The 22187-nt window shown below is 36.6% G+C and overlaps 1 long non-coding RNA gene across 1 annotated transcript in view; it reads right to left on the reverse strand.

The window, feature by feature from the left end:
- Positions 1-22187, reverse strand: part of LOC137770642 (uncharacterized) — a 629331-nt gene that overhangs the window by 266530 nt on the left and 340614 nt on the right. The window contains exon 2 of the long non-coding RNA XR_011075201.1: positions 21211-21281. This is a non-coding gene — a long non-coding RNA (uncharacterized lncRNA). The remainder of the gene's footprint in view (positions 1-21210; positions 21282-22187) is intronic.

Below are 22187 nucleotides of genomic sequence, written 5' to 3' on the forward strand. Positions count from 1 at the left end.
AAGAAAGATTCAGTCACCCCTTGGGTGTTATGAATTGAGTACTAGTGTCTTTTATTTTTTGTTGGCTTCACTTTTCTTACCCTTACATTAGTAAATCTACTAGTATTCTCTTTTTACAATTTATCAGATTAAAGCTGCTTTGTTTCCTTTGTAGAATATCTCGTAAATTTTTGTACCTAACCACTGTAATGAACTATACTCAGTTTCCTAAAGAACACTGACACTGGTTATATGAGAAGGCCTCCATGTCCTACTCTCTACCCCTGATCCAACCCCAAAGTGCTCTCTTTTGCCTTGATAAATTAATGAAGTAATATAAAATATCATGAAAAGCAGGTAAAACTCATTAAGCAGAAGAAGATCCAGTAAAATTGTCAGCTTGTTTTATGTATTTTACAGTAACTAATCTGATTATATGTATATACTCCCAAAAGACAGAATCCACTAATTCTGCCACTCTGCAGGCACGTGGCATATATAACTATTTTTATTTTACTAAAAGAAGGAGGGGAAGAAAGAAAAGGGCAAAAAGAAAAAAAAAAAAGAAAAAACCAGGGTGGGGAGAGAAAATTGATCCAGCAAAAATTATCAATCACAATCATGAAGGTTATCTGTGCAAAGCAACAATGAACATTCACCTTAGGGTTAATGGAGATTCCACCCATCTTCCCAAATAGGAGGTAGAGACAATGGATGTAATCTCTAAATTGAAAGATGATTTGGAATAGAGTTACTAAAATGATCACTGCCCAAATTATTCCTTGTATTTAAATATATTTAAATTCACTTAGAATACTGTCAAGAATTGTATACCTGATGATGAACATTACAGCATTTCTAAATATAGTAGGACAAAAGTTAGTAAAAATCGTTCTACCGACTATTATTTGTTAGTAGACTACATATGAAAATATTATTGCACAAATAATATAACATATATATGAAAGTAAAATGAAGAAATCTTAAAGAAAAAAATTATGGAAATGATAAAATTTAAAAGCAATTATCCTTCAAAGAAGAGAATATAGAAAAACATAAGCTCTTAATTAGAAAATATACATAAAATAAACACTTGTGCTTTCTTTGAAAAATGGGAGCTTGTAAGCAGTAAAATTACTTGCTTACTAAAGAGAAAAAAGGCTCAAAGGACACAGATTGCTTTTTTCTGACATTGTAATTATTGTTCTTTAAGCTACTCCTACTCAAGAAAAAGAGATAAGAATTCCCCTATAATAAATGTGACCGTTTTATAAATAAAAATAAAAACTCCAACGGACTATGTGCACTTCGTGTTTAGAAAACTCTAATGCCAAAGATTATTCCTTGACTAAGGTTATAAAATTTGTAGTAAAAGAGCAGAAAAAGTGGAAGTAGGTAATTTAGAGTACTTGATTTTGCTATTTCCCTGAAACAGCAACTTTTTAGTTTTTGGGGGACTAAAAAGGGGACTTTTTATAAGTATTATTATCAATTTTTTTCTCTCTCCACACCCTCACTGCCCATTCTCTAACTATTCAACAACTTGTATTTCATTTTACGTAAGAGAAAAAAGATGAATAGATGAGGTGACAGTCATTGTGCTTCTTAATATAATGCCTCACACCAACATTTTTGTAAATACTGGAGTTAAGAAAAGCTGTCAGCAAACTGGAGTGGCACTGTTTTTTTCGCCTTACACTTCCACTTTAGTACTTCTCAAAACCAACTTTGAATGACAGCTGAGTTCATTGCCCCCTTTCTCCCATCCTCCAAACAAGTTTTCTTTATTTTTATTTTTTTCCGCATATACACTCTCTGGTATATATTTCTAAGTGCTGGCTTGAGAAAGAGGCCCTATTACATACATAGTTTCCTGTATCCCCAGTTGATTTCTAAGATTCTTTTATTGTCATACTTATTTGACTCTCACTTCTCCATTTTGAACCACATTTCTTATCAAATGAATCATATGTTAAGGTAATTTATGGCACACTCACATTGGGACAAGTCATCCTATATCAAATGCCTCTGTTGCCTCTCTCCTTAAAACATCCTATAATATATCATTAAATGAACTTGGTTAACAACTTTGACCAAGGTCGGTTGTATAATTATGTTGAACTCCTTAGTCTGGCAGGATGCCCTGGGTGTTTCTGTGCTTACCTTCCATTATTCCTCTGCTGCTGTATTCATGCTGCTACCGAGAGTCTTTTGTCCTGGAGTTTGGGTGTAATGCATGGTCTGTGGACTGAATTGTACCCCCTCCAAAATTCATATGTCAAAGCCCTAATTGCTAATGTGATGGTATTTGGAGATGGGGCTTTTGGGAAGTAATTAGGTTTAGAGGAGGTCATGAGGGTGAGACTCTCTTCTGATGGAATTAGTGCCCATAAAAGAAAGGACATCAGAAAGCTTCCTTCCCCTCTCTCTTTCCACCTTGTGAGTACACAGTCGAAAGTTGGCCATCTGCAAGCCAGGAAGAGAGCCCTCACTGGGGAGCTGAGTCAACTGGCACCTTGTTCTTGGACTTTCCAGCCTCTGAACTATGGAACTATGAGAAATAAATCCTTGTTGTTCATACAGTACGTTTCATTTTTTGTCTCACTTATCTGGATTGTAAAGAATCCATCCAGGGAAAGTTTATACCCTACCATTTCATACATTTGTCTTAGATCCCCTGAACTCAAGGTGTTTTCCCCTCTTTTAGACATTGATAACGTACTGCAATACCTGTTCCAGTAAATTGATGCTGAGGTCCTTCTTGTACAAGTAGATCTGTACAAGATACGAGTTAATATTTCTTGTGTTCATATTTCGTGTACAAGTTAATATTTCTTGTACAAGAAAATCTGTACAAGATATGAGTTCCTGGAGCAGCTTATATTGTGCGTGTGTGTGTGAGAGTGCGATACAAATATTTCTTGAATGACTAGGATATTGAAAGCATTAATTCCTCATTCTCTTATATAATCTTAAAGGAAGATTTTGCCAAGTAAAACTTTAACCATTTAATAAGTCAATAAAGTTAACCTATATATCCAAGAGCTGAGCTAATTGAAACTCACCAAAAAAGGTTTTTAGAATGCTGATAATTTTCAGACTGAACTAGGAAGGAGGCTGGCACTGCCTTGTTAATGACAAGCCTTGTTAAAGACTTATCTTAATATATAGTGGGTCTTTATATGTAGATTTTTGAATATGTAATAAGTAAGAGGTACAGGTTTTGGAGTAAGACATACATACCCAGATTTCATAAACACCACAACCCTCCCACTCCAGATGTATGACCCTGGGCAGCCTTCTGAAGCCACAGTTGCCTCATTTGTACAATGGAATAAAGTAGTATCTACCTCATGGGGTTCTTGGGAAGAGCTCTTAAAAATCTTAAAATAGAGTCAGCCAGCAAGGATTACACATTAACTCTTGATACTATTATTAATTTGTTGTTTTTATTTTATCAGACATTTATAGAATGAGTTCTTGTGAAGAGCCAGTGGTATTTAAACTCCCCATATGAGTTATTTGCTTAAGGAGCTGCCCCAAATATAATATGCAGCCCCTTTGCAGATATGATTTTTATTTTTTGATAGTTCTCATTAAATGTTTGGGTTTTAAAAATGCATATTTTGTAAGCTCCATGTGCTGAAAAACTTAGTTAATCACATTCTGAGCTCGGGGTTTGCTAACATTCTCTCTAAAGCCCTAGCTGAACACGGTTTTATTTTCTGGGAGCAGATTTATTAGGGCTATGAAGAGCACGTATTGATGCTTGGTAGCATGAATATCTCTTTATTGGAATAATTACTAGAGAGTTAGGAATTGAGAATATTGATTACATTTATTTAATCTTTTGATATGGACAAAAATATTAAAAGCCATCAAACACTGGCATTGCCCTTTGACAGCATCATTTAATTCTAGCTACAGGGAAAATTGTGACATAAACAAAAGCAGCATGACTTATCTGTCTTAATTAGGATACTTTCTATAGTGGGGGAAAGACCCTCCTTCCTTTAAATATAAAAGCACTAGCCAGACTAATAAAAGAGGGCAAGAGCATTATAGGTTAAGCAGAAAGTAATGTAGCTAAGAGCAAAAGGTATCCACACAGAACACTTGGCCAAAACAAGTCCAAAATGGAGACTTTTTAAAGTGGGAAATGTCTTTGTTAGTTCTAAAGTAGCGTCTCCATGCTACATGTTTGTAGATTAGCATTATTCCTTAAAGGGTCTGGACCTGTGCTGTACACTAGCCACAGGTGGCTATCTAAATTTCAGTTTAAATGAATTAAAATTAAATAAAATTTAAAAATTAGTTCTTAGGTTACGCTAGCTACATTTCAGGTTCTCAGTAGTCACATGTGGCTTAGTGGCTATCATGATGGATTGAACAGATAGAGAGCATTTCCATTATCACAGAAAGGTCTACTGGAGACCTTTCTGGGACAATCAGTATACCCCACTTCTTACTATAATTATTGGTCTCAATCTTCAGAAAGCCATGGTGAAATTGATAATAGAAAAGAAAATGCAAGAGATCACTCTGCATATTTCCAGCATTTTCTCTATGTTTGATTTCATGCCAATGAAACAGTTTTTTGTTTGTTTGTTTTGTTTATTTTATTTTATTTTAAGAAAAAAGGCCATATATTTTAGGGTAAGGATGAAAATATAAGTGTTACTTAAGCAGACACCTTTGTATTATGAATTAGTCCAGTTTCTTACACCATAATAATTAGCAACCAATAAAGCAATTAAAAAATAAAGCAATTTAACTCGATCGTCACAGAAATTATTAAATTCCAAAGTTACAGTTTATCTAGAAGCAGAAGAGCAGTAAGAACGTTCATATCTTAATATCTTCCCGAATTTCAACGTATTCAAGAATAAAGACATCAGACCCAGGCAGGCCAATTTACCCTGCAAAATTTTCCCTAAAAAAAGTACGGCTGAAAATTGGCTCTCCTAAAACAGAAGGTACTTTCAGAAGAGTTATATAAGCGAAACACACAGGCCAATTCAGTGATGCGGAAACCACCTCATGCAAGAGAAACACAGCAAGCACAAGTAACCCACATTCACGTCTCAGAATCTGTCAGGGTCTCAGAATAACAATCAAGGTTGATTGTAACATCCTACCTCTCCAATGACAGGATGGAAAGTTTTTAATGAAAAGTTATAAACAATTAAATGAATGACAGTCCTAACACACTTTCTGGAAAAGATTCTTTTTTTTTTTTTTAACACTTCATTAACCATCTGGAGTATCTTTAAACTTTAAACAAGTATCTTCTCTTAACCTCTTTCCCTATGCTGTTAGGATAAAGTGAGTATTTTTAATTCTCTTTACTATTAGAAGTGCCTGTCATATGCAGTAGATGTGTGCATGGAATATGTCACAAATTGGAGGTGAAGCAGAGAAACTTGCTCAAAGCCTCTTCCCTTCAAACCACTTATTCCAAATGCCAAGTCTTTCCCACGTCCCTAAGCACATTCAAACATCCTGCTCTCGCAGCCACCTGCCCTTCCTTCCATCATGCAAACAGGGACAGCAACGCCACCTCCTCACAGAGATGTCCCAGGAGGTGATGGGGGCCAAGCACTTGTCTCCATCCGGGTGAGATGGAAAGTGGAGGGCAGGTAGGTGGCAGCAAAAACACAACTGCCGGCATTGCAGAGATATTTTCTCGGCTTCAAGTACACAGCGCCAGAAGGATAGGGAACTAGGGTCAGCCTGCTTTCCAGAGCAGGTGTAGATTCATTCATTCACTTAAACATTCCTGAGACACCTCCTGTGTGGTTGGCAGTGCTGGTTCACAACTGGAGGCTGAGGCTCACGAAGGCCAGCAGCGCAGCACGAAGCGATTGCGGAAAAGCATTATTATCTGTTTTATCTTCTCTTCATGGTTTCATCTCAAATCAGGAACACGTCCTGGAGACCAGTGGGCTCACCACGGCCGGGGAAGAGGCATTCTGGGAGCTCCATTTCCGGCAGGAGTCAGGCCGCAGGAGTGCGGGGGCCGGGGCCGGAGCGGGCTGGAGGCGAGGGACCGAGGATGCAGGCAGGCGAGGTGTGGAGCGCCCGTGGTCCCGGCCCGGCCCCCGCCCCGGCCCTGGCTCCACCACAGCGCGCCCGGTCCGGGTGTTTTGTTTTTTTAAATCAACCTTGAACAGATAGAGCCCTCTTATTCTTAAGCATATGTACCTAAAATAGTGATTCTGGCTCAATCTGAGTTCTCCAGCTACGTACACATCACTGAAGGTAGTAATAGGAGTCTGGGAATGATTTCTAATTAGAACTAAGTTACCTACCAGCTATCTTCAGAAGGGTGCAAAAAACCAAGTAATTTATTTTTTCTTTTACCACTGCCCCTCAAACCCATTCTGTCACTCTTCCTTCCCTTCCCTTATATAGTATCTCGAGAAGAACCATTAATTTACAACTACTTCTGAATATTAATGAACAGTCCTCATTTTCAGATATTAAAAGTCCACTGCAATATAATCCAAAACTTAAAACGCTCATCCAATTCCCTGTTTCTCATCTCCTCACAGCACTGTCACTACCTATTCCCCCCAGATTGGAATTAACCAGCCTTAATGGAAAAGGAGGGTGAAATTGATGTTTATTCTCTTCCATGCTTTACCTCCTCACCCACCCTCCTGAAGTCATCTTCAGCTAACCTTAACCTTTAAGATTTATCCAGGCAACAGCGTCCCACAAACACCAAGTGTCTCACTACACTCCACCTGTGGAAGCATACAGTAAGAATATCAGCTTCTGCAGTTAGAGTATTCTGCTCCAGGCTGAATGTCAGTTTCCATTCTGTGGACTACTCACATGATCTAGCTGTGGCTCTTCTGAGGAACTTTTACTTAGAATATGTAGGGAGCGGGAACCTCGGGAAAACACTCTCTGTTAGACTCTTCCAAGATGTTCATATCCCCAGTCTTCTCTCTGATCATGCTGCCCTCTTATATACAGGACAGTGAATCAGTTTCCCAGTTCAAATCCCTTGATGAAGGTTCTCGATATGGTTTAGCCTCTCAGACAGGTATGCGCCTATAATCAATGTCTAGTTGTGGCACTTCAGCTGAGATGAGGACAAGTTCTACCATATTTCAAAGAGATAAAATATTTGTTCTAGTGAAGGCTGTACATTCATTCAATCAAGTAGTATTTAATAAATTCAACTATGAACCAGTATTTTAAAAACTTAAAATATATAAAGTGTCTAGCACATTGTAGGAACTTGAACATGTATTGCCATTACAATTGTAATCTCTAAATTTACAAGCTCTCAGATTATGCTGGATTCCTATATCATTAAAAATATTAATTAAATATTTCATCCAATCCAATAACCTTATTTTTTTTTCTATGCTAGTGTTTTCCAAATTTCTCTCTCAGCCCCAAAATTCTACTCTGAGTTCCAGCTTCTGAGTTACAGCTTCATACATTGATTCTCACCTGACGTGTTTTCTTGACTATCTCACAGGTGTTTCCAACAATATTTTCAAAATGAAACTCTTACACTGCCCTGCTCTCCTAACCTGTTTTGCTCCCAGACTTCTCCATCTCAGCAATTAGTACCACCATCCATCTTGTGGTTTAAGCCAGCTGTCTTCTTTGATTCCTTCTTCTTCCCTATCATTCCCACCCCTGGTACTAGATCCATCTCCAGTTGTTCATTTCTTCCTCTAAAAAATCTTGGTTTTTCTCAGCATCTCCTCTGACAACAGATTAGTCCAAAGCACTACCCTCTATCATCTGGCCTATGCTGCAACTGCTTTGCTGGTCTCAATATTTACTCTATCAAATCCCTTGTGCACAGAGCCACCAGTGTGACTTTTTGCAAGCATGAATATGAGCATGCTGTTTCTCTGCATAAAACCCTCTAGTGGCTTCCCATTATGCTTCCAATAAAATCTAAAACTCTTATCATAGCCTACAAATTCCTGAATAATCCCTGGCTCCTGCGTACTTCTTAAGACTCATCTATTTTTATTACCTACTTTTCTACTACACTCTAGCCATGCTGGCCTCTTTTAATTCTTGGAGCTTGTCAAATTGTTTCCTGCTTTAGAGATTTTGAACATTCATTTCTATCTAATTGGAATGTATTCTTCCTCTGCTCTGTGTGACTTGTCATGATTAAAAAAAATCATTTAGATCTCAAGTTAAATATTCTTTCCATCAAGGTTTTCCTAGATGACAACCATCTTTGCTGTCTATCCCTTCACTCTATTCGCTTACTTCAGAATGTTGACAATTAGCCTTGACTATATTTTATTAAATTTTCCACTAATCTGTAAGTTCCATTTTAATACTACATTTTGTTTATCTATTCTGCCAGTCTGTAAGATACAAAGAAACAGAGCCCATATCTGATTTGTTTATCATTTTATACTATCTAGGATAATATAGGTGCTCAATAAATATTTGTTGAATAAAAAATGAATCCAGAGGTGACCAACAGTTCTTTTTTCAGCTGTTAACTTATAAAAATTCTTGATTATTAAAAATGAAGTTACTACTGAATTTATTTTTACCAAGGTTAATTTTTCAAATATTAGGAAAATAAGAGGACTTTGGAGTTCAAATACTGATAAACAGTGGCTTAGTTTGATCATATCTGCAGGAAATATCCAGATTTAGAGAGAGATTCACCAAGAAGAAACAACAATCCACCTAATCAGTAGAATTTAGGCTACAATATAACAAGACTTGGGAGAAAATACTATAGTGTTGACTAAGCACTTTAAAAACTTTTTGAGTTTAGGGAACTGATTCTACATGATGTTTTTCTAGTCCCAAAGCAACTTCAATCTTAAGCAAAAAAAAAAAAAAAAAAAAGACAGGAGAAAGAAAGAAAGAATAAGAGAATTAAAGAGTAAAAAAAAATGTCTACATTTCTAATCATATCCTGTATCATTAGATTCTCCCCAGGATGAAACCTCAGACAGCAGTAAATTAAAGGGGAAGTTTAAAGGCAGTTGATGAGGAAGCAGCTAGAATATATTAAAACAACAACAACAGAAAAACAAAAAACACTGAGGACTTAGCAATAGGCAAAAATGTGGCCAGTGTAGTAGGTGGAGTTAATTACCTCAGCATCCCTGAGGACACTGAGCAGATACAATCACCCAGTCACCACTTTTTAGTTAAATGGAAACTACATCAAAGAGCTCACGAGTAATTATTTACAGACTGAGAGAAAAGTATTTTCATGAGATTGTGAAGAAGCAAAGAATAAGAAGTGGGAGAAGACTGTGTACCTCAAAAGAGAATAATGGAGTGAAAAGAGGACATCTGAAAAGCATGCATCTGAAATAGTGGCCACACAGAGGAGAAAGGAAATTAGAGGCTGGTCCTGCATAATATTAGGTTTTAATTTTTCTTGAGTATATTTTGGCTACAACATAGATTCTAATTTCCTAGGATATAGCCCAGAAGTTCATATAGTTGAAGTTCAATATACCATTTTAAAGTAGATGGATAGACAGCTGAATGATAAAATGGATAAGCAATGTGTTGGCAATAATATGGCAATAAGAGATGGCAAATAAGTGACACAAGGGCTAGTGCTCCCTCCCCCTTCAGTACCTATGCAGATATCACTAATCACACTTTCTTCCTTGCTAAGATTGAATTTGGATTCAATCTTTAAAACTTTGTCAACGCAGTGCTCCCCTACTAAAGTGTGGAAGATCTAATTTCAATTTCTTCCACAAGCTATTGAGAAAGCAAAGAGTAGAGGCTAGTTCTTACCTTTCAAGGACAACACTGTTTGGATACCCCTAAACTGTTTGAGTGTTATTACTCAGTATTTTAGCTGTAGCTAAGTGAAAGAGGTAACAATACCTCTTTGCTTGCGCTGTTAATTCTAGCTAACTTTGGACAAATCATTGAATATATTCCCCCAGATCCATAATCTCATGAACTAAGATCATGACCCACATGACACATTAAGTTTTGGATCTGTTACTGTTTTTCAATGGATGAAATGTTATACATATATGAAATATAAAGGCATTGATATATACATTTTTCTTTATGCAATTGAAAATAATTATTCCCATATACCTTTATCTTTTTACAGCATGAGGTAATAATAGAGACACATTCGTTTCTTCTAGGTAATTTGAGTTACTTATAACAAGTGTAGAATAAATTATTGGTCATTTACTTCCCTTTATTTACTTGCTACTGAGAAATATACCACCATTTGGCCAGCTCTGCAGTGTAACATTAGTGATGATCCAATGAGTGGGATGAGATGGAAGCATCCCAAATCACCAGTCCTAACTCTCAAAGCAAGCTCTGAAAGCTTTTGTTTGAAAGACTAGAAATAATACTCTCCCGTTATTCCAGATATCAACAAACAACAAACAAAAGCCAAATCTTTTCTAAAATCCTCTTAAACATCTCAGATCAGGACTGTCAACTGAGCCTATTGTTGCTTAGAGATTTAGAGGTTTCAGGGGAGAGTCCAAGAGAAGGAGCCCTGTCTGCTTTAACAGCACTGACTTGCAAAAAAAAATTTTTTTCCCACCACCTCACAAGCAAGAGGCATCTGTCTAGAGATGAGACGAAGGGGTGTCAAAACAGACCTATCCATCAGAATGTGACTTAAGGAAAAAGACTATTCATATTTAGAAAAATATAGTAATTGAAGTCCACAGAATGAAGGCTAGGACAGACATACTTGCTAACAGGACTAAATGGGGAGTATCTGCGAGTGCAAATGTGCTTTACATTCCATTCCCAGGGAATGTGCTGTCTGATTTGTTTGTCTGCATATTTTAAAATTTAATTTAAATTACTTTGTGACAGTTTGATGGTTATCATCTCAGTCTGCTGTTTTCTATTTTAGTGTACAGATAGTGCTACTCCCTAAGAAAGTGAAAGACACGTTCATGGCCTCCAGCAGGGCTGAGGGTCCTTGTGCAAACCACTCTGAGGCTCCCTGGCCAGGGATGGGGCAGGGCTGGGAGCAACCCACAGGCAGTCTGTCCTCTGCCAGGTCAGCAGGCACTGATCTCTGCTCCCGCGGAATCTTACACTGTCAGTAAGTGAAATTCTAACTTCTTGTTCCCATTATTGTTTTGTATTTCAGGGAAATGGGCAGTAGGTTTGCTGCTAGAAAGGCTGGAAGCTACTACCCTAGATCCTTCTTGCCAGTGAAACTTCATCTCCGTTCAGGGATGATGAACTGGAATTGATCACTTCCTTTAAAACCCATCTTGCAAAGGTTTAAAGGGGAGGGAAGTGAGGGAAGTGAGATAATATGAGTTCCGGTAGATAAAGACATGATTAGAAAAATTACAGGCATATTAAGATTTCCTGTTCTTATTTCCCACTTAGAGGCTTCATCGCATGTCCCAGAGGAGTTGTCCTGGTTTCCCATATTTTTTTTAACGTAACGAAATGTTTAATAGAATATTTAGAATCATAATCCTTATCGTGGTTTCAGAATATTCTTCATGTATGACCTATACCTAATGACCTAATGGCAAATGCAAAACGCGAAATAAATATTTAGTAATTCCCAATCAATTCCTGTGTTCAGAGTTCACCCAGGTATGAACTGTTCAGAAATTATTACATAGTCAAAGTAAGTGGAAAATTAGTTCTCCTTCTCTTTCTGTTAGCCTCTGTCACTTCTTCACTGTAGTTTTATCATTTCTTATTCCATTGTCTAGTTGCAGTGCAAATCTATGTCTATCAAACTGAAACTTATAGTTTAAGATTTTTGTTACTTCTAGATAAAAACTACCAAAAGCGATATGTAAGTTTAAGTACGTAAAAAGAGAAACATATTTTAGAGCAACTGAAGAGGCACTAAGCATACAAATATAGGGTTTTTCTGAAGCATAAGTATAGATCTATATTTGAGTTTTATCACTATGTATTCAGATAAAATTCTTACATGCATGGAAAGTCTTCAGATTTACCCCCAGCATAATCAGCATGACCTCTACTGAAATGTCTGCTGGTTTCAAATAAGACAATTGTGAAAATTCCAGCAGCTTCTGATAGCGTTAATTTATGAAAATGTCACTCTCTGACCTTGGCAAGTTGCAGTTCAATTTTTCAATGAACATCTAGTTCTTAGAACTTCAAATTCCATGTTGTCACTGGAGGCCCAACAACTTGCTTTTTTGTCATGTGTTCTGGACCTGACATAGGGCTGTATGTATCAGGTTCAGGGAAAAGACATGCAAGGAAGCCCAAATCATTTTTCATCTAAATATATTCCTCAAAGTCATAAACACTTGTATATGCCAAATTAAGGAGCTATGGTCAATTCTTCTTTTTAAAATATCACTACTTATTGAAAGAAAATTAGTAAATCCAGTTGAAATCCTCAGGTTTTCCCCATACCAATGAAAATAAACTGATTTTGTCTTGAACAGAAGCCAGGGTCTCTGATCTCAAGAAGTTTACAGCAAATAATGGACACTGACATTTCAATCTACCTATGAGGTAGGTAGTAAAGAGCGTTGAGTATGATTTTGAACAGGGTTGACTTTCCCTTATAACACTGTGCTTCATTTAGATTCTGGTGCCAAGCATCAATGTTATTGGGTCTTTGTACCTGGATATCTGGAGACAGAACACTAACTGTGTGGTGTCAGAGCTCACTGAGTTCGTGCTCATATTTCACTGGAGCCTGAGATATATTTTTTCCCTCATGTTTTCAGGCACAGTATTCACAGGCCTAACTTAATATCCAAAACTAATAATTATTTGTAATATAGCAGTAAATAATGCATATTATATATGTATATGACCACAGCGAGAAATTCATTTTGTATAAAATCTCATGTGTTTATAGATATGCATATATACAAAAATATGTCTATATATATGAGTATATACCTGAAGAAGAACGTTCACAAAATAATACTTAACCTACTATATGTGTTTGATTTTTTTATTGTGTTCAATTTATTCTGCAAAAGCATTTTTGGTTCCTATCCACTAATACACTGCAACCCACAGCTTTAAAAACACTGTACTAGACATCTAAGGAGCTATATTATATTATATTACTAGTGGTACACATGCCTTTTAAATCTAAAACATAAAACATGTTTTAATATAAAACATTATTGTTAAAAATTATATTTCTTTTGCTGTCTGTCACGGTTTCCTTTGACTATAAGAATAGTTATTTTAATAAATATATTTTGGGTTTAAGACTGTTAACTTTTACTGAGTTGTTTTTTCTTTTGATTAGCTATTTGAGTGGAAACTTTTAAGGAGATTCAAAAGAAGAGAGCCAGAAAATCTCTTAGATTATTTCCACAAAGATATGGTAAAGTGGCCAGTCCTTGAAAATACCAGAAAATAAGAAAAATGCCTTCTTATTAATTTCATGGAATCTTTAGCAAATCACTTGTAATTTGCTGTTTTCTTAAATGTTCCCTGAAGTTACAAGACTTAAACTATTAACTTAATGTATATGGAAAATTTCCTACACAGACCATAGATGGAAGTGCTGATGCTAGGAAACTTTTATGGATGAGCCTCAAAATAATCATTTTGTAGAAAAGGAAACTGAGGACCAAGAAAGATTAAGTAATTGGATCAAAAGCTGGTTAGCAGAGAAATGGGCCTAGAATTCATATTTCCTCATTCATAGTATGTTGTATTTCCACTACAGCAGCTTTTCCCAGTCTTTCCTGATCTTAAGAATTATTTAGGGCTTCCCTGGTGGCACAGTGGTTGAGAGTCTGCCTGCCAATACAGGGGACACGGGTTCGAGCCCTGGTCTGGGAAGATCCCACATGCCGCGGAGCAACTGGGCCCGTGAGCCACAATTACTGAGCCTGCGCGTCTGGAGCTTGTGCTCCGCAACAAGAGAGGCCGCGATAGTGAGAGGCCCGCGCACTGTGATGAAGAGTGGCCCCCGCTCCCCGCAACTAGAGAAAGCCCTCGCACAGAAACGAAGACCCAACACAGCCAAAAATAAATAAATAAATAAATAAAAATTTAAAAAAAAAAGAATTATTTAGGGTACTTATTAAAAATGAAAATTTCCAAACACTGTTCCAGAAGATTGTGAGTCAGTAAATCTGGGATTAGACCCAGGAGTTTTCACTTTTCACAAGCATCCTAGGTGATTCTTACACTCAGGCAAGTTTGAGAATCACTGCCTCTGATTATTTTAATGACTGGATTATTTGTTTCTGCTACAATACAGACAATTGGTTGCTGAATGTAAAAATGACAGTTTCAGTCAAAGTACAACAAATTTCTCACTATCCCATATGTACGTGAAGAAAACTGAACATCCTTAATGTTTTGAATAAGTCTTGCCCATTTAGAAACTAGTAAAGATGTTCTAATCATAGAGGTTTGAATTTAGCATAATAACAAAATGTACACTTCCCATATGTTAAAAGAGTCTTGCTTTCTATAATACTTAGCCTGGTCTCAAAGACCATGTGGACCCTTTAACAGCCTTCTCTTAACATTCCTTGACATCTTTTCATTCGATAACTCTCACAATGTTGCCACTTCATCCCCCAGGTCTGCTAGGTAACACTGCAAACTTTGCAATCATCTAGAGCTGCTATACATCTGAAAGTTTAAACTTTCCTCTTTCTACCTCTGACTACCAATCCCCATCCCTCCAGATGCCATCTGCTTTTGCCATACAGCTTCGTCACTGAAAACTCCAATTTCTCAACTTCCATTTTTTTGTTTCCTATCTGAACTTCTCTGCACTGTACTCTAGCTAGGTTGGCCTCTTTTCAGATCCCTGGACATGACAAGCTCCTTTCTCTATCTAGAGTATTCTTCTGCTAGCTTTCATATGGTTTTCTCTTCAAACTTCAGGAGGGAACTCTTTCATGACTACCTACCTATAGGAGTTGATCACTTCACCCACTCGTTATCTTCTTGGCATCCTACTGCTGCCCCTCATAGCTCTTTAACAACCTGCACATATATATATATATATATATATATATGTTCTTACTTGGACTATAATAGGCTATAGGCTCTGTGAGGGCAAGGCCCATGTTTTTTTTACTATTATATTTCCAACACCTAACATAACGTCTAGGTTTTATTAGTTAGTTAATATGTTAACCTAGACATTTCACACTAACCTTAGTTCCTACTCTTAACTCTTCGTCTCAAAAAAAAAGGAGCATTTAGAAAGAAGATGGGATATCTCAGAAATTATTTGGTAGAACAAGCTATCTGATCTCAAAAAATGAGAAATGCAGAGAAAAAAGACAAACGAATACCCTGTTTATCAATTAGGCAGAGCTAACCTTAAAATGTCTCAGGATGTTTAACCTCTGTAATTTATTTTAAAATACTATATTTAGTTGCTATTCCATTAGATGTTCAAATCATTTTCACCTATCCCAAACATATTGTACAGTGACTCATCAGACATCTGTGGCAAGTAAATATACACAGTGTATTTTTAGAGTATCAAGTATGTGTGTATCCATTTATAGTGTAAGCAAAATTAAACCTGATCTGGAAAAAAAAGTGAATTCTTCAGATCTGACCACTATTGTCCTATTTTCATCCTTAGAACCTACATTTCCATCGTACAATTTTCAGATCACTTCCCACCTTTAAATGCCAGAATTTATAGGAAATTGTTCTTTTTTTCTGTATACAACTTTGCTAGAGGAGCCCTTCTGCAATGAATGTTGAATGCTGTTAAGCCCTATTTATGGCTTTAATAGCTTTGCATTAATGAAAAAATCAGATACCCTTTATAGACCCACCTCAGGGGTTCATCTAGGAGATGTTCTATTGATGTGAAAGAGAGTTAAATTGATTTCTGCCAAAGATGAGAAAGTAGAAAAAAGTCTCCAACTGCATGTGGATAATGAAATGCCTTGTTTTATCACAAATATTCACGGCATATGTTTTCTACTTATTCCTTCTAATGGCTGTCCCCTGCTTTTCATATAGCTCAAATCCAGATGTCTAAACTGTTATGTGTATCAACAGAAAAAGGGAATGAACAGAATCTCATAACATTTTAGTGAGAAGAAAGTTAAACATAGAGATATCATTCCTGCATTTTGATTTGTGTGTGCACTTATTTGGATAATCGGAAAGTTTGTTTTTTATGAGTTAGACTTCCTGGAACAATGAATCAAGATTTTAATCACTACATCTATAAAAATAAAGTTACATGTGCAGACTAAGAACTTTCTAGCACAGAACTGTATTTTTTTTCCCCTCTTCCTTTAAAGTATCAGGAATTTCCAAGCTATCAACATTTGCTAAATCTGGTCATGCATAGTCTTCAAAAATAGGTTTCCTTTATTTTCAAAATACTTTCCATTTCAGTAGGTTTCCATGAAGTGAAAACATTTACCATAATGGATGAATTTCATCAGGGAACTGTTTAACAGTGTCATAAATGAATAGAGCAAAAGCATTGCAAAGATATAGTAAAAAGAAGTAAGCCTCTTTCAAAAAAAAAAAAAAGTGCTAAAATTTAAAGCCAAGCCTTATTCTGAAAATTGGACAGTATCCCAGGTATTTTGCCTAAGAGTGAGTGAGGGCCGCAGAGAAGTCAGAGACAAAAGAAAAATCTGGAGTAGAGTTAGCTGGATTAGACTCAGCTAGACTAGGTCTGGTTATAAAAGCAAGACCACCATGACCAGGGGAGTTTACAGTGAAACTGACACACAGGCCAGGAGTTGTGGTGTTGCCAAGGTAGAACCGATATTGATGTAAGGTGCCTGGAGGCAAGACAGAGAATGCGAGAACCAGAAACTAATGACTCATTTCAAACATGAAACCACAAGATGAAACAAAAGCCAACTTGAGCAAGAAGAAACAGGAAGGAAGAGAGTGATAAGCACCAGCCAGAGCATGTGCATGAAATTAAGTTAGACACATGTATGTTTCCTGATTCATGAAGCCAGGGAGGAGATAAAAATTCAGGCGGCAAGTCATGGGGTATTTTATTTTGATTTGAATATAAGTAGTCATCACAGTCAATGAATACAATTAGTCGTTCTCATCAGTTTGTATGTACAGACCCTTAAAAATGTTAGGTGCTCCATATACAGCTGTAAGAATGAATGAGGAAGATCTCTATTACTGACATGGAGTAATTTTCAGGATGGATTTTTAAGTGCAAAAGGCAAGTACAAAAGAATATAGCATACAGCCTTTCATAAAGAAAGAAAAGTAAGAAAATATCAGTATATCTGCTCATTAGTGCAAAAAGTAATTCAGGTAAAAAAATTCAGAAACAAATGAGATGGGTTACCTTCTGGGGTGGTGGGAATAGAGTGGAAAGGATGGGGGAATGAGAACAGCAGTGGATCAGAAAAGAAGGAGAGGAAGAGAAACTTCTTTGAGTGTACCTTTATGTATAGTTCTGCATCTTAGAATCATAGCAATATTTCATAAACAGAAGCAATAAATAATTAAATTCAAACTGGATATAGGGGAAGGACTGAAAATGGAATACAAAAATAACAAATAAACTTAATCCTATTACAAATGAATAAATAGTCCCACTGCAGGGGTCAGAGAAAAATAGACTAAGTAACTCCATAAAAAAAATAAAAGTATTTTCACAAGATACTGTAAGTCTAAGGAAAAAAAGAACTATACACAAATATAATGCTTCAGTTGGTAAATTTGATTTCACTGGAGTATGAATTAGCAATTCTGCGACTATCGTATGTCAGTGTATCTGATAGTAATGGATTGTGGGTAATGAGACACAGGTTTCTCACTATCAGAGAAAGGAGTTACAAATAAGGAAAGGAGAAGGCTAGAATGAACTAGGTGATATTAGATTGGAATTGGAAATATCAGTTGGAACTGATGGATTTTATTAGAAATAATGTGAATTGTTAGGAAATAGATGTAGATGTGTATATACGTGGGTTACTATACATACAAATATTTTCTAGCTGTATTCACTGAGATGGCATAACAGCAATGACATCCCAGTAGCAATGAGAACACTCTATGCCTAGATCTTGGTTTCCATAAACAATTCTCCAAAAGAAACAAAAACACTTGAAAAATTACTGATTCTAGGGCTGGGAAATTACTGAGGAAGTCCAAGATGAGCTTGGAATATCTTAGAGTTCTGAAAAGTAAGGAAGTGTTAAAACAAAAAAAGGATGAAGGTCACAGAAGCCAACTTAAAGATGTTTCCAACAGCTAAAGCTGAGACAATTTAAGGAAAAAACTAAACAGTAATAAGCAATGGATAATAGCACATCAAATAAAATAAATCTCCATGAGTCTATATTGATATAAATAAGTAATTAAATACATAAACAAATAAATGGGGTAAAAGGGGTAGCTCTTCCTTATACTAGGATTGCAATTAATAAATGTAGGAGGAATGATAGAAAGTTGCCATTTGGTGAACATTTTAGTAATAGATACTGAAGGCAGGAGTCATCAATTAATGCTAAAATTACTGGGTGAAAGTATGATGAGAAACAAAATATTTGCATAGTCTCAAAGTATCTCTCTACAACATATTTACTACTTTCAAAAGAAAAATGTGAAATTTTACAATGGAGAAACCTGGCAAAAATCTCTAATTGACATTGCCAAAAATAAGACATAGCATCAATTCCTGAACATTTTCCTAAACTCTGTAGCCATTTATCTGAAAACTTAGAAAACACCACTTCCTATGTTAGAAAACATAGAAACACTACTTCTGTTGGAGTGATTTTCCTCCTTCTGACTTTTCAGGCACAGTATTTCATAAAACGTACCCTGTGCAACTAAATAATGCTATGGACTTCCTTGTAGTTTCACGTCTGATGACAAGGAAACTGTCTGGTTTAATGTCTCCTGAGCTTATTGGAAGACTCTAGCATAGGAGCTGAGCTTTAGACACTTTTGACCAAATGACAGTCCTTCTCTGTTTAGTGACAGAGATAATCTGATCAACTGAATGGACCTTGCTACCACTGGGATGATAGATGTTACACCTGTTTTTCTTGTATCACTTATATCACAGCTTCAAAGGCTAAGTAAGAGAACTTAACCCCTGCCTGTACAAAGTTCCTGGACATCTAGGATATTCCTCACCGCAGCCATGAGCCAAACAGATGCTACCTCTCAGATGTAGCATCTACTTTGATCATACCACTAGCAGTAACTATTGCCTACAATGCAAAGATGTATTTCCCCAAAATTATTCTGTAGAGTGCTGGTTTTGAGGGATGTTAAATGGTGTTCCGTAAAAGGACAGGGGAGGGGCTTTCGTTTGAAAATATACCCATACGAAAAGGTAAAAGGTATCTTATTGTTATCAGAAAAACAAACCACACCAAGTTTAAATTTCTATCTCTAATAGTGAATTCTTACTTCAGTTATCTAAATAAAGACGTAATTCCTGAAGATTATATCTGATCACATTAAACAAGGAATTGGTTAAATTTAGGGAAAACAGAGTTAAAATTTTATCTTTAACACATGAATTTGCAAAGTTTGAATTGTCTTCAATGTATTTTTAAGAGGGAAGAAATGGTGTACAGCTTTTCACAAACCTATGCGACCGTCTCACATCACCACCTGCCCTTTTTCCCAGAATTTTTTTAAGGACTAGCATTTCCTGAAACACTTTTGGGAAACAGTATTTTAAGAAACAATAAATTAGTCACAAAGTAATCTTCAACTATAATAAGTAACAATAGAAAAATAAAGTCTTTGTGCTTACGGTTGTGCTTAGAAATTAAAGTGTACACTTAGATATCAATAAAAAATCCAATGATAAACAAATATTAAAATGCCAAATGGTTCAGATGATCATTCCCACAGGGTTTATCAACATAGGTTAGAATCAGTAGAGGAGACAAAGGAGTAGAGCCTGGAGCTGAGCTGTGATGTGTGAGTAGGCTTTGCATAGGTAGAGAGCAGAACTGCACAGTGCTACACACAGAGTAGGTGTTTGTTAAGAGCTTGTTAATTAACCAGCTAGCCTGAACCGTATGGCCCTCAGAGGAAGCATGGCCTGGCTCAAACTGGAGAGGAGCCACGAGTAAACTTTCCATCTGGCAGTGATGCAATGGAGGTGCCTTTGCAGAAAAATCATTAGAGGCTCTTGGAAGAGATGGCACAAGCACTTTATCTAGCGACCTGCAGTGAGACCATTCAGGCTGTTATGCTCGTCCTAGAATTCTTCCTCCAGAGATGAAAACTTGGCTTAAATGGTAGAGGGCTTGAGGGTACAGTATATCATCTCCATCTGTCTCAAAGAGCATACATTAGTATCTTCCTCCTGAGGAAGACCTAGCCCATTAAGTTATGACTGTGTCATCACTCCCTACACTCACTTTCCACTCAATCAAAAATACTGGCTAAGCAAGATCATAGAAGCAAGGCACTATGACAAGTATGGTAATATGGAAGGTCGGAATGCTTATATCAACTTATCTGGAATGAAGGAAGCCAATATAAACCTTGTTAAAGCCTTCTTAAGTGTATGATTCATATCTTATCCATCTATGTATTACATTGCCACACAATGAACATAGTGTATGCTCAGTAAACAACGAACTTTACCTAGCTAGAACATGGTTTAAAGATGTCAGTGTCTAAGGCCTAATCACATAATCATGTCATGTATTGATAATTAGAGTAGCTTTCTTTTTCTTAAAGAATCACACCTTTCTGATAAGATAGGAAAGTACTCTGCATTAAAATTCAATACTGCCACGAGTTGCCACCATACTTATGAAAAGACCTGCTTTGATTCACAAATGACTTGGAGTTTCCTTGAAGATCCTTTGATACGTGCCTTATGATGCCAGATTTTACAATAACCTTTTATTTTTAAATGCAATGACATGAAAAGATAAAACCTCCACATAATAAGTGGTCTTGATAAAAATGCAAATTGATAAAAGAGTCAAGTTGTCTCCTTTACTCTTGAATTCTTAACTCAGGTACCTACATACAGATACAAATTCCTAAATATTATATCTGATTGCATTAGACAAAGGATGGGTAATCTAAATAAGATTTCCTTTGACCCCTTCTAAAGCTGCATGCATTTATTGAGCATTCTCTATAATTTCTGATGTATCTAGTATTGTCAGTTATAAGATATTATTGAATATTTATGAATAAATTATTTTGGTTATGCCCTTTCACAAATCTTAGGTCCTTCATTATCAATAAACAAACCTGTTGAAATAAGGACTTTTCATTAAAAGTGAGAATTGAGTGGTATAAGTTACTTACTCATTCATTGTCCAGATCCTTCTATGAGAACAGGGACCTTGTTTATCTTCTTGAACACTGAATCCCATCTCCTAGGGTACAAGTAAAATAAATTTTACTTCAATGTATAAATGAATGAACGAACTAATAAATAAGTAAGTTGCACCAAGGAAACATGGATGTGCAACCTAGCAGGACCCTATGAGGCCTTCCCAGGACAGATAACTCCCCCATATCATCTGCTGTAGCTCCTCTCTGAAGTCCGTAGGTAATAGTATCTGCACACTTCCTGAGTTGTTTTACAGATGCTAAATCCACCATCAAATGGAAGAAATTAACTACTTGATGATCATGAACCCCCAGACCTACGGGCTCCTAAGGATTGATAATATTAACTGCCCTGTTACCTCACCATCAACCAATTAGAGAATTGTGTGTGAGCTGATCACATACCCTGGGACACTCCTTCACCCCTCACCTGGCTTTGAAAAATGCTTTGCTGAAACCCTTCGGGGAGTTCCGGGTATTTTGGGCATGAGCCACCTGTCTCCTTGCATGGCCCTGCAATAAACCTTTCTCTGCTCCAAACTGACATCTTTGTTTGGCCTCACTGTTCATCAGGCACACGAATTTACGTTCAGTAACAGGTACTTTAAATGGAAAGGTACCTGTGATTTTCAAGGGTTCTCTGATTAGGTCCCTTGACCATCCCTGGCAGATATGGGAAAAATTAGGAGAACTTTTTAGCATCTCCTCGGTGTTGCCCTGCGCCCCAGATAGGTTCCATTTCCAGAAGAACCAAATATAGTCAGGATCTTTAAAAGCTATAAGGAGAAGCTGTTCACACTATGTGGGTCAGGACTGAGAGCTTCGTGTCGTTTGAACTCTGTGCCAATCTCTAAAGCACTTGGTTAGGACAATATAACAATGGATTCTTTCCAGATGCTACTAGCCTAGGGACCAGAGAACTCTATCTACAGTGTTCACTGCTTGACTCC

Source organism: Eschrichtius robustus, chromosome 10 (assembly GCF_028021215.1).
Source record: "Eschrichtius robustus isolate mEscRob2 chromosome 10, mEscRob2.pri, whole genome shotgun sequence".
NCBI classification, from domain to species: Eukaryota; Metazoa; Chordata; class Mammalia; order Artiodactyla; family Eschrichtiidae; genus Eschrichtius; species Eschrichtius robustus.